Raw genomic sequence first — 17,828 nt, 5'->3', positions numbered from 1 at the left:
GAGATATCGCTAGGCTAAATAAACAGCTGAGTTTTGTTTACAGGCTACGTCTGTGCCTGTGCCTGCTCACCAGTGTATCCCTCCGCAGATCACAGCACAGGACGTACTGAAAATTTTAGTCTTATGTCAATAACAGACAATAGGATAGCAGTAACGTTACTCCTATCTACCCTGCTGATTGGATTCAGTACAGCTAAAACCACTGTTTATTACTGAACAGTACAGGTTACTGTTGGCCGTAACTACGCCAAAACAACCAACAAACAAGAATTTAGCTATAACTCCAACTGTGCACTCCTGCTCTCTCCTCCAGCTCGCTCATACACACACCAGCACGCGCACTCACACAGCCCTTGTCCCTGTCACACTCGCACCCCGCCCCCCTACCTATACTCATTCAATCCCAAACATGCCATTAACTCAATCCCAAACATGCCATTAACTCACAGAACATTGACATTATAACAGAACATTTACTGCAGGGTCACGACCCAGTGGTGAGTGTGGTAAGCTGTCAGTCAGTGTGCGGGCTGGAGATTGGTGGAGCAGAGAGGGGAGGGCTGCCCCGCTGGGTACTGTAAGTGAGTATGTGTGTATGAAGTGTGTGTGTTACGCTAGAAGAGTCAGAGTTTGGGACGGAGTCTTTTACCCCCTGGAGTGTTACCGGAGTTTTTGGAGTGCTCAAATAAACGGGCCTTTTTCCCGAATGCTACTCTGGTCTCTCGTGAGTGATTCATTACAATATCGTAACATGGTTTAGATTTCTAAATAAACATTCACCTCGTCGCTAGATAGACCTACTCCTGAAAATCTCGTGTCTGCGCAAGGCTTTTGGTCCTACGAGGCCACCGTCATTTACCCGACGGGAGGGGTGAGCGAGTGAGCCCTGCAATCTAGAATTTGACCACTGATGTCACTGCTTTCAACCCATTTTACACACTGGCCCTTGAATCATGTGGCTCCTCTTGAAATGTTATCGGACCAAATGGTCAGATATGGATTTTATCAGGGGTTAGTGATCGTGAATTGTGATGCTTAAAAAATGTATCCACTGATTTACAGAAATCTCCTTCATAATGTAGGTCTATGGAAAAAGTATTTTCTGGCCCCATGACATCACATGACAGATCCGGTTGTTGTTGTTATTCCACTTTTGGGTATTTGATGCTATAAAAAGGGAGTGTGATTGATGGTTGCATGTCAATCGGTGTGCTTGCAATCAATGGCACTGTTCCTAACTGGGTTGGATGGGTGTATGGGTGGGAACTCGATACATCGGCTCTGTTTCTTGTTTAGTACTGCGCAGGCTCTGCCTTCAAATGACCCCACCAGTGCAGGATGGCAGCGGCCGTATCTGGGATATTTTGGCTTCGTTTTTGTATAGTGGGAGGAAGAGGAGGCATGTTGGCCATCTTTATATACCGTCTATGTGACACATTCATTTTAACCTGCCCTTTGCATGTAGGGCATATTGAACTTACTAGTGATGAAATGTAACTGCATGTCCTGAATGAAGGCTGTATCAGTAAAATCGTCTTGATGACATACAGTACAGGGACAGCCTGAGATGAGTTAAAGCACGAGTTTATGGATCAATAGCTGTCACAGCTCAGGACTCCTACGATCCGTAAAGCTGCCTGCTTAAAAAGATTATGACTGCACTGTGGGTGTTGGGCTACTGTGGCTATATGTACAGTGTGAGCGTGTGTGTGAGTGTGTGTGTGTGCACGAAAAAGAATAAATTACAGGGTAATGATATTAAAAGCACAAAGTCGTTAAGATGCCAAGTTAAGACACAATAAATCCAGTCATGGCTTCTACAGCCTGTCCCCACACTGGGTAATTAAATTAGATTTATAAGCCATATTACATCAGTGCTAGATACTTCATCCACCCTCAGCTCCTGCACCGTCCCTCCATTTTGCCCCGCTTTATTAGACGACCTGACAGCCGGCGAAAAATATGGAGGAATGTTTCAGGTCCCGGGCTGCGAGAGCTCTGCACTGGGCACTCTGTCTTTCGGTGGTGTCAGTCGTGTCCACTGATAATATATTAAGCGCTCCACTTCTCTGCAGAGCAGGGAAGTAGCAAGGGCTGCGGCTATGACACAGTCAAACAGCTTTATCATCATCCACAGTCACTGTTAGCACTGCTGAACCACTACTGCTGCTGCCACCTCATCCCAGACATCTTCACCCTTCAATGGGATACTTTGAGATGGAGTTGTGGAGTTTTTGAAGAGACGTCTGATGCCAACATTCAGTGTCAATTAAGGGTGGGTGATATGGCCCTAAAGCAATAACATGCAATTTCAGGGTATTTTTGCAATAACAATTTATTAGTTGTAAACAATAGTAACTCAGAGTGAGATTTAAAAAAAAAAAAAAGTACCCTGAGATCTTTATATATAAAACAATAGGCAATATCCTTAAATTTAAGCAAAATCCTACATAATTGAGTTGTTTATTTATTTATTTTTTCACCTGGACATTTCTCCTCTAACCATCACGCTGTAACCTGTGACAGGCTGTTTTTTGTCAAGTGGCACGTAGGGTTACTTACCAGAGGTTTATGACAAAACGAAACCAACTCTTGTGGGTGCACGGCAAGAGAGGAGAGGGAGAGATGCTGTGCTGCTGCTGGCGGAGTCGCTGAATGAGTTCCCTCTGTAGGGTCGGTAACTTGCGGTAACTTGCTAAAAGAGTCTGAGAAGTCTGGGGCTGTTCATACAACATTCAGGACACCCAGGCCTAACAACACTACAGTTTATTCCACACTACTGAAGCCTCTCCTCTTTTTTGGAACCACCACAAAGTCGGTAATAATTTTGCTTTCAGCCATGCTTGTTGTTGCTGTGGTTAACAGCAGTATGTAATGTACCTTTTATGTAGCAAGGTTGAAAGTAAGGGTGTGGAGGTCATGGTGGTGGAGACCAAAGTTTCTGTGTCTTTGTGTTGGTAACAGTCACGTGGGTTCAACAATGAATTGATCAGGATTTGGTGGTAGGAGAACAAGGTCACTGCAACTTCACAAAACATGGTGACAAATGTCTTATTGGATAAAATGATGAAATGATGACATTTTATATCCAAAGGTCAAAGGTCAACTTTATTGCAACATCATAAAGTTTTGCAAAAACGCTTTTCTGATCATTTTTCAGTGCCATAACTCAGTAACAGAAGGGGAGACATTTGGTTCGGTACCGAATTGGTGAAATTCAACAAGTAACATACTTGAAACTGTGGTAATAAGGGTTGTCAGTTTTGGTAAATTCGGTAAATTTTAGCCTGACACCCATTGACCAGTAACTAAGCACTATATTTTTAAAGAAAAAAAAAGAAAAATGTTATAAAACACAAGAGTTCTTTCCTTTTAGTCTAGTGCTCCATTGACTTAAAGAGCTTCAGCACTGCATTTCAAAGCGCTATCCATTTAGAGGAGGCGAAATTTTAATGTTTTGTGAGGTAAATGTTTTGCCTTTTTTAATTTTCTGTTGCCTTTGCTGACAGACAGCTGGCCAGCTGTGTTAACATTTGAAAACATAGTGCCCACTGCCCATCCTCTGGTCTCCCCTGGTTAGTTGCAGTTAGCTTTGGGTGCTCTGGACTGGGCACCACCTGGGTCAGGTGGAAGCCAAGGGCACTGCACAATTGGCCAGTACTGGTGGGACCACTGTCCCAGTAGTGGAACAGCTGCACACCCCTTTAGCATTGTTAACAATGTTAACACCATGGATGTGTAGAGACCAGGATACAACATTGGTTGCAGGGCCCCGTTCTGTCCTATGAGAACTGCTCAGTGGCGCATGAAGCCAAAGTGGTTTAACTGTTGCATATAAAATTACCCAAATGAGCCAGAGATGATCAGCACTGATTCCGCACTGTGTGGCCCATAGAACAAGCGAAATAGTGAGTAATGAATTTCACAGGGGTTGTGACACTCAGAAAAATGTATCCACTCAGATGTCTTTTTGGTCATGTAAGTCAATGAGAAAAAGTCTTTTTGGCCTGCAGGGCATCACATGACGGTGTAATTTTCACCGTTTGAGTACTTCAAAAGTTGGCTTCAAATTCCAGTGCACTTCTCAGAGGCCTGGTTAGCACCACTTGCCGTGCTGACACTGGTAACAGTACTAACAGTGAAAACATAGTTAAGAATGCTTAAGGGGATTATCATTGGTATTGGTTTTATGGCACACAACTTAAATGTTTTTGTTAACTTATATCAACATCTCTTCAACCTAAATTACAAAGACAATGAAACTCTCACTTGCATGTAGATGTATTAAGCTGTTTCTGCCATGAAAGTGAATGGTTTCTGCAGTGGTGCTCACAGCATTACAGTAGATAATGTGCAGAACGCAGTGTAAACAGTTTTCGTAAGGACAATTTCCTCCCTAGAAAATAGTTCCAATGAAAATTAAATGAATCTATATTGGATTGGGAGGTATGCAGTAATCTCAGAGTCTGATATCTTTAAGATTGGGGCAAATAAAACCATAAATTCCATGACTAGATACCACTGTTTAGACCTGGTATTAGCATGCGTTTTGGTGATCTGAACACAAGTGGCCAGCCGAGACACATGGCCGCTCACACCTGTGTCTATCATGCATCTCCAGCTGACCACGTGTTCAGATTTCTTTACTGCTTACATCACTTACCGTTGAAGGCTAAGGGCTTAGTGCACTGTTATCATGTCAACACCATCACTAGCATGCTCGCTAGTCATGTTAGCAGTTGTGTATACAGCTGGAGATATCACTGTCAGTAGAATATAACGTGTCTCTCCTTCCATAGGGCAAAATGATTGACGGTCACACATCACTTTGTCCAACCTGTTGTAAAATGGGCAAGTTATAGAGCATCATATTCACCTTTGTAACCAGAAAAAAACACCATGGCCAGCATTGATGATGTAGTCCTTGTCGGGGACGCATCACAATGCACAAGTGTTACACTACAAAAGTTATGTAGTCAAATCTCAGACCACCTCAGCAAGTGGTTTGAGGGATCGGATCACAATGCATCTTTGTGGTTGTTTACATCTGTATTTAGTGCTGTCCACTTGTGATTGGACCACTCAAGATGCATGTTAATTACAGGTCTAAACAAGCTCAAAAATACAAGCAAGACAATTTGAATTTGGGTGAACTTACCCTTTAAAGTAGAGGCAGGGAGCAAGGAAAGTCAGTCATTAAAACCTTTAAACATGTAATGAGATGAAAGGATGCATATGCCAATCAGTAGAATGATAGTGGGCAGAAAATAGCAAACACATTATTATTAATAAGGATGAAGGAGTGTGTGTGTGTGGGAGGACACTTATCTGCCGGCATCAGAGTGAATCAGTAAAGACAATAACAAGTATAATAGCAAGTGCAAGATTTATATTACACGTGATGTTTGGGATGTCAGCTGGAAAACTTCACTGGATCTGAGGTTAAGACTGGAGATTTTTAAAGAGGTTAAATAGTATAAACAGAACAAAGACACTAAGGGAGGAAAGGCCAGATAAAGTGAAAGCAGTGGAGAAAAGGGGAGCAGAGTTCAGCCTTGTGTGGTTGATTTTAATGAGCCGTGGCACTTTTATTATCATTATTAATTAACAGTTTTCAACCAGCGGGGTGTGATCAATAAGGTGGAGTGAAACAAATTTCAATGGGCCATTGGAATCAATCAGAAAGAGTTTTTATCTACATAACTGCCACTAAGCCCCGCTCGTTAGGGCTAACATTAGGAGATGAGAAATTTGCAGCATTTTTAATTGGAACGACATAACTGAGGCGCCATTTTTCTTTTTCTTCTTCTGCTCACTCCTAATCTCTGCAATTTTTCGCTTTCTCTTTGTTTCCCCTGTATTAGTAATTTTCCACCAGCGGTCCTCCTAATAGGCACACATGTGGTGTATTTTACCAAGCAACATACCACACACTCACACCCTAATCCTTCTCACCTCTTAATCAGACAACCATTAAAATGGGATTAGAGACTATCTGCTGAAATTCAACATATCCAAGCGAGAGATGTTGTCCTTGTTTACTAAGCTGTGATTTTCCTCTTTGGAAGGCGACACAATCCTTTACACTCGACACGTCGAGAGCTTTAGACCATTGAGACCAAAGTGTGTTACTACTTAACTGTGTGTCTCAATCTGGGGAGGGTAGGTTTTGCAGCTGAAACTTTTTATTATCCAAACACAATCAGTGTCTCTTACTGATTAATAACTTAAATTTTCTATTTTTCATAGATAAAACACTTTTTGGAAATATTTGTGGAAAAAAAAGTTGAATGAATCCTCTAGGTTGGCGTTTCCACCACTTTGGTCTAGGCTGAGATATCTCAACACTGTTGAATGGATTGCCATGAAAGTTGGTTCAGATATTCATCTTCCCATATTCATTAATAGTACTACCTTTGGTTGGATCCCTGAATTCACTAGTGTTCAAACAATGGCACATGTACTACTGGTGGTACGTAGAGGAATCTCAAAAATATAAAAATAATAAACAAATGAATTAAATATATATCTGTAATGCTACCAAAACACCATAAATTTTGAACGAAATAAAATTTAAAATAAGTTTTGCCTTTCTTGTATATTTGTCATATTCATGAATGTAGCGTGCATACATCCATGATTAGCCACGAACTGTTGTGACACCAAGATAGTAGGCGGAGGTGAAATGATTGATTTCAAAACACAGCAATGGTGGCTCCATTCGGAGCTTGGAAAGCCTAATATTTTCCAAGGTGGTATGCAGAGTAAAGCGTTTAAGAATCATTAACTTAACTTTTCATCTAGTGCCATCATCAGGTCAAATTTTTCATGGGCAGTGATGTTGCTAGGTACGTGTCCTGCATCTCTGATGCATTAAAATCCAACAGGGCACAGTAAACTCACTATTGGTGTGTCCAGGGGTGTAAGTTACCAAGCAGTGAGGCAACAAGGACACAGGAGTTATTGACAAAAGCGTGGGTTTTTATTTACCCAAAAAATGCAGGAAAAATTACAAACCAAGACCTGAACAACCAGCCATATAAAAGAGGTGAACATAGCATACCTATACTCAATATAATAACCTAAAAAGGTGCTAACTGAAATAACTGACCTGCCAAAATGACACACGAGGGAGCATATATGGTGGCTATGCCAAACCAAATAATACACAAGGGGTAACCAAAATGGACAGCAACAACAACTAAATACAAAGCAAAAGTAACTATGCTACAGCGTTAACTGGAAGAGTGCACTCAGTAGAGTGCAGATCTCTGCCAGGTGACTGCTAGCTGTAGGCTACAGCACAACAAAATAGGAAACTGCAATAATAAACACAAATAAAACAGACAAAAGAGCCCCAAACCCTTTAACAACATAGTCTGCCTACTCACTTAGGGTAGAAGTGCAAATATCAAGGAAATATGACCAAATAAACAAAATCTGCAAGTCTACAAAATCTAACAGGCATAACGCTCCGCTACTGAAACACTCCTGGTGTGCTATCATGCTGTTTAGCAGATGAAATTAAATCAGGTTGCAGCTGGACCCTGGAGAGCTGCCCTGGTGGAATTGGCCCTCCTGGCTACTTTACAATCAAGATGGCGGCACAATAACAAGAAATGGGGATTTATTCATCTCCTATCGTGCCTATTTTTAGTAGATCATAGAATATTTGGCTCAAAACAAGACCAAACTTTTCCATGGATGTTAGTTTTTGAGCCATGATGAAGGCCAAAATGTGTCCTGCAACGATGGTAAGGCTTGTTGTTTTTTTAGCCAAGACAATTTCGAGAAAACCCTAAGAGGAGTTAAGAGAAGAGAGGAGTCAACAGTCATCAATAGAATGGATTTTTTAACAATTGTGAATCACCGCAAACATGAGACATTTTTGAGGATACAGTAATAAATGTGCACAAAATATAAGGCTGATTGGTCCAGTAGTTTGCGAGATTAGCTGTGGACAGGCAGTTACACACAGTCACACAAGCACACAACACATGATACTTTTTTGCTTGTGCTTGGCAGAGAGAACAACAAATCCATGTTGAACTCTTAGGAACAAACTGTTTTTGTTGCCACAGGAAGGTCAAGAACATTTATCATGACCGGGCTTGGTTTGTGTAGTTTTGTTCTGGGGATCAGTGATATAGTGCAACACTCGTCAAATATGTTCAATAAATGTTAAGTATTTATGTGTTTGTGAGTGACAAAGTCCCTTGATATCAATCAAAGATGGCATGTTACATTACATTCACAAATAACTTCAAAAGTAAACCATAAACCATAATTACACATTTTGGGGTGGGAAAAATAATGTTCCTTTGCCTAGAAAACATGTATTTTTAAGGATGGGGCTTCCTGTAGTCTACTCCCTACTTCTTGTCCAGTTTCAATGCACATTCAGGAAAAAAATCCAATGGATCAGTGATCTGACAACACAGGGGATTTGATAGCCACAAGGGGTGCTATAATCCATCACTGTCTGTCACTTGCCCTCCATTGGAATGAATTGTTTCTGGTTTCCGACAATGACAAGGCATTAAATTGTGAGAAGAAACCACCTGCTGGTGGCCGTTGTGATTAAAGTGATATTTTGGATGATTTTTTAGTGCTTGTCCATGCTTCAGAAAAATGAATAAATTTACATTTCTTTTGGCAGATGCAATTCCACAAGTTAAAGCAATGCTGATATTTATACTGATTTCTGAGCAAAAACAGTGTTTTAATTCTCTTTAAACTGAACAAAATAATACAGTCAGCTCTCTTCCATTATTCCCCTCTTCCCCCTCGTCTTCTCTCTCCTTCCTCCTCTCCTCTCATGGCAGTCAGCAGTGGAGGGCTACTTAGCACACAACAGTTAATACCTGTCTAATTTATTAGCCTCATGCCCCAGCCCTGAAGGGCCATTAGCAACACACACTGACACAGCACACCGGCCTGTGTCGTAATTTATTGTCTTATTACAGTGCTGCAGCGGCATCAATTAATTATCCATTAAAGCGCTGCTGTCCCAGGATTTATGGAGGCGACTGTGGGGGCTGTGGGAGATACAGTAGGGAGAGGAATGAGGGGGAGAGAGGGTAGATGTGAGGAAGAGGAGGAGACGGAGATATATGGGAGAGGATGAGAGATGGATTGTTGTTGTTTTTTGGGTGTGCTTTGGTTTGAAAGTTGAGATAAAAATAAAGTGCGATGAAAATGCTTTAAATAAACCAACAGAGTCTGCAAATCAAATGTTCTGCTTGTAAACAAATATTGTTTAATTGTGAGATTATAAATCATATTCAAGGCTGAAATATAATCTTTGCTAACACTTTAATTTCCGAGAGGTAATGCATCATTTACTGTGCACACACAGGCTAGTCTCCACACTCACAGCTCTAATATGGTCAGAATGGAGCAGGGTTTTTTAAAGAGCTGTTGAGGACGACACTGGCTGCTGCAGGCATTAACATCATTACTGTTAATGCTTGACTTAATGAATAAGTTCACATCACTGTGGTCTGTAGGCAGTTTAATAGAGTCAGAGTTAACTACATGAACTGCCAGAAAATTACATCTGTAAATTGAGGGAGAAGTCATCACATCCTTGACTTGAATAAACGTAAGTATACCTTAAAATGTACTCAAGTAAAAGTACAGAATTGTAGAAAGAGAGCAAAATGTACTTAAATCTGTCCTGACTAAGCAATATCACACAAGTGGGAGTGCTGTTGTACTGAGTATCAGCATCGCTCCTATCCAGTTGTAAGCCAAACCAATCACCAGCAAAAATGTTGGCATTGTACGTTTCTTCAAACCACAGCTTTGTTACATTTGCACATTGTTATGAAGGGGTGTAAATCACTGGTTTCATCACGATGCGATTATCATATCAATTCTCTGGATAACAATATGATATTTGCCAATATCACAAATACGATGCAGTTCACGGGCCTGCGATCAGTATGAGACAATGTCGTCTGCCCAGTTAACACAATCGACTACAGAAGAAGCTGCCACCCTTCATTTTTTAGCTCTTGGCCATAAAAGATAAAAACAACACATAAATAATGTAAAGAACTGTGACAGCCCAAATACAGTAAAATTTAGTTTATACTGACTCCACTAACACAGGACACGGGACATGGGATAGGTTAACCTTCAGGGCTTTCTGCCAGGGAGACCTTTATGGAAGAAATGTTTTTATTTTAACCCAAACCATGGCCTTTGTCCTACTACTTCAGCTCTATCTGGCTTGAAACTCCAAAGGCAAACTTCTCCCAACAGCCATAAAACATGGATTAATAACAACGATCATTTAACAAAGGTATAAAATTCAGTTCAATAGTAACTGTTGAGGTTCATAGACAGGTCAGTTGTTTTTGGCTAGTCACCCATTATTGGCTCAAGCATGTTTACATTACATAAATTAGCCTAGTTGCTAGCGGTCTTTCCTCCATTAATAACTTAACAAATTACATGTATTATTTATTCTTTGTCTTACTCACTGTTGGTTTAAGTCGCTGCATCTCCTGACAGAACAGCATACATCAATGTCTTTTTCAGCCAAACATAGTTAAAACAGAGCAGCTAATGTTGCTGCAGTGAGAAGTTAGCAGGATGAGATGTTCTTCCTCTTCCAGGCAGGTAACGTTACATTGTGTTTTATCTCATAACAGCATTGTTCACATACAGCATGTGCTTTTTGTCTGTTGAGCCCTTTTTTCTCTGAAATCGAAAATATTTCCACACTGCTGATTTATTCCCAAATAAATAACGTTATCCTCATAACTTGACACAGAATTGTCTAAATAAAAGAGTATTCTAAAGATGATGATATAGACTGATGTTTTCACTTTGCATCAGTGATACTGGATCATTGATCATTGAATTAATATATTAATCCAGATTGATGGATCAATTACATTCCTATTATTATGTAACAGATACATTGAAACTTTACATTTCAACAACACTGTGGTTAAAATGTGGTTAGGTTTAGGCACAAAAAACATTTGGATATGGTTAGGAAAAGACCATATTCTGGCACAATCCCTGCTGGAAATCCAGTGATGTCTCAGTAAAAAAAACAACTGCCTTTTTGGGCACTATCCCTGCTAAAAAAAACAGCTAAGTGTCACTGCAAAACACTCACTTTTGGTGCCTCAAAAGCTGCTGGAAACACAACAGTGACTCACCAAAAAACATCTGGTTTTGTGTTGTTTGTTGGTCTGTACTGGTCTGCAGCTTGGTAGTCGTCTTGCGTGGGTGACATGCTAAGGTGAAATGCCATCCACCTTCCCCTACACCATCCGATGACAAAATCAGCTCATACACTACATCATTTTAGAAATGTTGATATGATATGTAATAAACAAGCAAATGTAATATATTTGTGGTTTGCAAAAATGTACAGTGCCAACAATTTCGGCTGTGTGGGCAACAAACTGTCACTCAATGTAGGATTTTTTTTAAACTGTCTTTCAAATTTGTTTTTCTATTCATAGTTTAGTTTTATGTATTTCTCTTATAATCCCAATACTATCGCTGTCAAATTGATTTTAAAAAAGTGCTTATTTGCCTCTGAAATGAGACAGGGATGAAGTAAAAGGTAACATAAAATGTAAATACTCACGTAACGCTCAAATAACTCAAATTTGTACAGTACATTACACGTGTAAATGTACCTCTTTGAATATCCACTGTGACACAAACACACACACAACTGCTGTACTTTCTCCAGCTAAACCATGCTATAGGATTCATATTCATACAAGCATGGTACAGTATATGGAGCAGACTTACTGTATGTACATCGCCTGTGCACAAAAATAGAAACACTCCTGTCCTCAAAACCTGTATGTATGAGACATACCCATGGCAAATTCTCCTGCTCCCCCTTCCACCCCCTCCATCCCAACCAGCATCTTCCACCCAAACACAATTTGTACAGAAAACAAAGTGTTTTCCAGCGCTGACAGGGAGAATGGATTACTTCCATTACGCTCTACAAGAAACACATTCTGTTGAGATGAAAGGGTTGTAAATTATTGCAGAAGGTGCTGCTGCTAACAAGTCTGGTGATCCGGGGCTAATGGGGTTCACATTCACTTAATGCATCCCAGCAATGTGACAAATCAAACGCACCCAAATGAGCATCATCATCACCTTAGATCTACAGTAATCCTTACTAGCTTGAAATTACAACATAATTGAATTAAAATAATACCACTTGTAGTATTTTAATGGAACAGAATTAGCATGTGTTTTTTATTTTACAGAGGCTTCATCACCTTCCTTTGTCCTTCTGAGGAAGAAGAGGTGAATGATTGACAGGACAAATCACTGTGGGCCTTTGGGTGACAGGTGAACTTGGCAGCACAGCGTCGACAATGTCACATCGCTGTGTCAGGATGTGTCGGCTGACTCGCCATGGCAACTGCTGAGTGACAGACTGAGCAGGTGAGACTGAGCTGCAGCAACTGTGCCAGCTCCTCCACCACTCTCACATTACTCACATATGCGTATATACACATTTCTTTAATTGTTGAGCACATCATTGCCAGAAAATTTAACAGCCCACCAGGAAAAAAACTCTATGAACCACTAAAATCTGGCTTACACTCTAAATACAGCAATGATAGAGCACTTATCAAACTAACAACCTATACTATTAACCATCCTCATCCTTCTTGATCTCAGCTCTGCTTTTAATGCCATCAACTACGCTGTTCTTCTCACCCATCTCAAAATCTGCCACGGCCCCTGCCGCCCATGGCGTCCTCCAGGGTTCAGTACTCGATCCCCTGTGCCTGTACATACTACCTCCTAGTCAGATCATGTTGTTTCACAGCCTACTTTTTTTTGTCAGTCTCCCTTCAAAGACCCTGATGATGGCACTATAGTAAAAAATGAAGGGATCACCATGGTAATTTCTATTCATCCAGTAGGGTAACATGAATGTCAGGGCTTCCATTGTCATGGAAAACATGGAAAAGTCATGGAATATCACAATCAAATTTTCCAGGCCTGGAAAAGTCTTGGATTAAGTAAAATCCTTAAAAGTTTTGGAAAATTTCTTTGAAATGTTTTGAACAAATTGTTTTTGTAATGAAATGAATTGAACAGTAGTCTTCCGTGGATAACATTCCACGGTATGTTACGTAACAGCAAATTAATTTTCTTGTAGCTGTTGATGTAACTTAGCTGGAATATAGGGCAGTCTGTGACGTTTTGTTTAACCTTACATAATATACATTTCTTCATTTACCCTAGCGTTCCGTCGCTTCCTCCATGTGCCAGCTAGCTGGAATTATGTTTGAATTGACTGTGCCTTATGTTTTAAGTATTTGAAGTGATTAGGAACATAACCAACTATTGAAGATTGATAAAGGTGCTGTTTAATTTTCATACAATAATTCAAATTTGGAGTTAAGTCTACTTTACAGTTCTGTTTGTGTTATATGTAGTGAATAGTCATGGAAACTTTACCATGGTCCTTGATAAGTAATGGAAAAGTTTTCAAATTTGGTTCCTGAAAACATGTTGGAAACCTTGAATATGTGTACAAAATTTCATTGCAACCCATTCACTAGCCTTGTTGTCACCCTGAAACGAAATTGTGAACCTCATGGTGGCATCAGTGGAAAAGTCAGGGGATCACAAAGTCAGAATGTTGCATCCTCTCAGAACCATGGATGTCTGTACAAAATATTCTGCCAATTCAGAAATTTGGTGTCAAGATGTCATTTAAAAAGCACAAATATTGACCTCATTATGGCAATAGAGAAAAAGTCAGGGGATCACCAAAATTATTAGGATTCATCCTCTGGGGATAACGCATGTCTGTACAAAATTTCATAGTAATACCCTTGTTGTTGAGTTGTTTCAGTCTCAACTGCAGAAGTAAACTGACAAACTGTTTTATGTGTAGTGCTAATTAGCAAATATTAGCATGCTAACCCGCTAAACAAACTATGTGTTAGCTTTTAGCTTAATGCACCACTGTATTTAAGTATAGCTCTACAACAAAGCTGCTAGCAAGGCTGCAGACTTAAGAGTTTTGTGTTTTTATCTTGTAAAACATCTTTGAGTATATTGTATGAAATTGATACATTGTTATTTAGAAAAAAATGTTGCTTCAATGTTGTCAATACTGAGTACACACATTATTGTATATGTGTGTGTGTGTGTGTGTGTGTGTGTGCGTGCACACACACACACACACACACACACACAGTACACACACACACACACACACCACACACACAAACAAGTACACACAGTGATGATAAGAGGGGTGTTTATAGTTCGGAAAAAGTCCTTTGTCTTCTTTTGTTTAACTTTCAACTACAACCAACCCTGACACCAACAAACCCATCATCAGTGTTTCCACGACAACAGCTTTGTCATGGTCAGAGTTCACATTCATACAAATGTGATTCCTGTGCTGTTGTAATCTCTTTTCATCAGCTCGCAGAAACAGTCGTGAGCGCAATCACAATGGATTCACACGTCCTTGGGAAGAAAGAATATATCCAAACATGATTTTCCTTCGCACCTCTCAGTTGTGCCGTCGTCCCCCTGGGTGACGCAGACAGGAAATGGGAATGACTGCTTCCTGCCCGAGCCGGCTTTGAAGGCAGGCTGCAAGGGACGATGTCACGGCGGAGCAATGTTCCTGCGCTTTCACCAGGCTCTTTGTAATGTGTGATTTACAGCTTCCCCCCTCCTGCTGTTTCATCTGTGATTTAATGTTTCCCGGTCAGATGGCTATCGACTGCCTTACACGTCCGCTCCGTGAACAAAAGTGACACAGGAGAGGTTTAGTCTGTGATCATAACTGCATAACAGCATTTCAAAGAGATCAAAACATTGATCTATCTTCGTGTATTAACGAAAAATACGTTTTTATAGATTAATCTTGAGTGGTGGAAGAAGTATTCAGATCCTTTACTTAAAAGTACAAATACAACAAATGCAAAAATACTCCATCACACATAAAAGTCCAGCACTTAAAATCCTACTTAAGTAAAAGTTGAAAAGTATTATCAGCAAATGTACTTTAAGTAATGACATTAAAGTATTTGTTTTACAGAAGAGAGCCCTGATATATATGACATTATTAGATTAATACTGACCCATCAATGTGTACACAGCATTTTACTGTTGTAGCTGCTCGAGCTGGGGCCAGTTTTAACTACTTCATATACAGTTGGGTAGTTCAGTCCGGTTCTCAACCTAGGAGTTTAGGCCCCTCCAAAGGATCACAAGATAAATTTGAGGGGTCATGAAATGATTATTGGGAGAGGAAAGAAGGAAAAGCAAAGTTCTAATACATAAATTCCTATTCATTTTACTTTTTAGGGCCTGTGTCCACATTTTCTGAGTGCCAGCATCTTGTTTTAACTGTTCCCAACGAGGAGAGAACTTATGCCTCCGCCTAAAGTAAAAGTATCTTTTTCAAAACGCTACAGCTTTGTTGCGCAGCCACTCAGAACACTTGTAGTTGAAAATCTCTGAACTTTTCAGAAAGGCACTGGTGACCTCTTTTGGCCTTTAACAGTTGTTAAAATAAAATCATGTGCATGTTTAGTGGGAAAATGTCTCTAAACTGCACCAACTAACAACTCAAAGACACCTGAACCCCAACTGTATTTTTAATGTAGTGTAACTAAGGTTTTCAAATAAATACATGGCTGTGGCCTATAAAGTAGCTGAAAACTAAAGGTCTGAAATGAAAGTACCTCAAAATTATACTTCAGCACAATACTTATTAAATGTACTTTGTTACGTTACTGGTAATCGAATTGTCTTGAGTTACCTCTATGTATTACAAAGAACTCCTTTTCAAAACTAAAAAGGCATCTACTTTGTTGTACCAGTATATAGTTGAGATCAGTGGTTCCCAACTGGTCCAGCCACAGTACCGAGATTTGTCCTTAGTCATTAGTTCAAGGTCCACACAGTTTAATGCACCTAGCATCATACTTGCGTTTCGCCATTTCTTTGAGCTAGTTTGCTGTCTCTGTTTATTAACTGTCCATTTGTCATTCACTCTACAGCAGGAAACAGGACTTCAAAATAGAAGCTCTGTGTCGGACATTCATTGCACTTAAAAATTGAGTGTGTTTTTTTTTATTTTTTTTTTTACAAATGACAAATTTGTGAGTCACTTGTGGTCCATTCAGAATGGACCTGCAACCCACTTTTAGACCACGACCCATCAGTTAGGAACCAGTGGTCTAGATGATATAATTTGGTGGTTTGATTTGTTAAAGGATAATAGGAATGGCATCATGTAACACTATATGGTTTAAGGCTTATCTCCAGCAACAAGGGGGACAGTAAGCTTATAATGGTGTTTATAAAGTGTCCATAGTGTCCATAAAGTGTCCATGGTGCAGTTTTAAATACTGAATTAAATGAATGGAGATTGGATTGTGATACTTCAAAGAGAAAGCGCTTTGGTCCCTCTTAGGTTTGTTCACATATTTCAAATCTTTTCATTATCAGACTTTTCCGCCTGTCATTTATAGTTTTAACCATTTTTTTCTTTAATTTCTCTATATTTCCATTATTTTTTGGAGACCTTACCATTACTTCACAGCCTTTTGACCCCCCTCTCAAACACACACGTTCCTGTTAACACTCAGCACTTTCCCTGCCTTAACCTCTGACCTTGTCCCTCTCCTAACCCTCACCCTTACCCTAACCAGAACCTCGTGGTAAATTATCTGTAACCTATAAAGCCTAAACCTTAAATGAAAGGTTGAGGTGATTTAAAGTTCAGCCCATCAACTCTCAGCTGTCATGTAGTTTTTTTTTTTTTTTTGCCAAAATTCATAAAACACTTCTAATCCAATTAAAACTGCATGTTTATAGTTGCTTGTTATTTGTCTTGAAATTAACTTGACAGCTAGAAAAAGCCTTAATTAAGACGTAAATTAAGTGACAGTAACATTTGTAAGGCAACATATTGAGCTATAATTTCCTGAATTTCCTGAGACAATAAATAATTAGAATAAAGATTCCATAAAAGTTGTTTTTCACAGAAAATATATTACTTTTAACTCCAACCTAACCCTCATACAAATTCTAAATCTGTCTTCAATCTAAACTTTAAAAATCATTAACCGTTATCTCAGCAGTTAACTATGGCTGTAAAGGGGAGTGTGTTGAGGGGAAAATTTGGGGTCATGAGTCCAGAGTTCCCCCAGCAGAACCGTTTAAAGAAATCACTTTATTTACGTATTCACTTTATTTCTGAAACTGTTTTATTGTATTGTATTTGTTTGTGCCATTATGAATCTGAATCTGCAAAGTAATAGTGTGATATAAAGTACAGTAATTGCCTATGGATTGCAGTGGAGCAGAAGTTTTCAGAGCCAGAAAGTAAAGTACAACTTCCTCAAAATTGTTTTTTGGTACACCATGTGGAACAATTGACCTATGGCTAAGTCCGGCCCTCAAACGCGATGAGCCAGTCACAGTGCGTATAGCCATTCCCATACACTCAGACATTCTGTGCCTGGACGTTCATTGAAATGCATTACAGAAAGTCAGTTTTGTTTAGTTTTATGAGCTTTTTCGGAGATTTGAAGTTTAAAAAAGGTCAAACTGTGCATGGGGTACATGCAACTCAGACACAAGGTATCCTGAGAGGCTGGGCGACATGGTGTATTTTTTACCCTTTAAACCACATCTCAACCGAGAAAAGTGTCTCCTTTGGATAAAGTTGTGCGGTAGACCACAACATCAACTCAATGTGAATAAGATTAACAATGATGTCTACATCTGTTCTAAGGTAAGTCAACATTGTGTTTGAGGCAACATATTGTAGCATT

General features: G+C 39.7%; 1 non-coding gene across 1 annotated transcript; it reads right to left on the bottom strand.

Moving 5' to 3' along the window:
• Nucleotides 1–14,068: 14,068 nt before the first annotated feature.
• Nucleotides 14,069–14,246, bottom strand: LOC126396114 (small nucleolar RNA SNORA23). Its single transcript, XR_007570526.1, has one exon. It is a non-coding gene; the product is annotated as a small nucleolar RNA SNORA23 (small nucleolar RNA).
• Between the last annotated feature and the right edge of the window lie 3,582 nt (nt 14,247–17,828).

Source organism: Epinephelus moara, chromosome 9 (assembly GCF_006386435.1).
Source record: "Epinephelus moara isolate mb chromosome 9, YSFRI_EMoa_1.0, whole genome shotgun sequence".
NCBI classification, from domain to species: domain Eukaryota; kingdom Metazoa; phylum Chordata; class Actinopteri; order Perciformes; family Serranidae; genus Epinephelus; species Epinephelus moara.
Note: the sequence above shows the minus strand (reverse complement) of the source record. Positions and strands in the feature narration are given on the sequence as shown.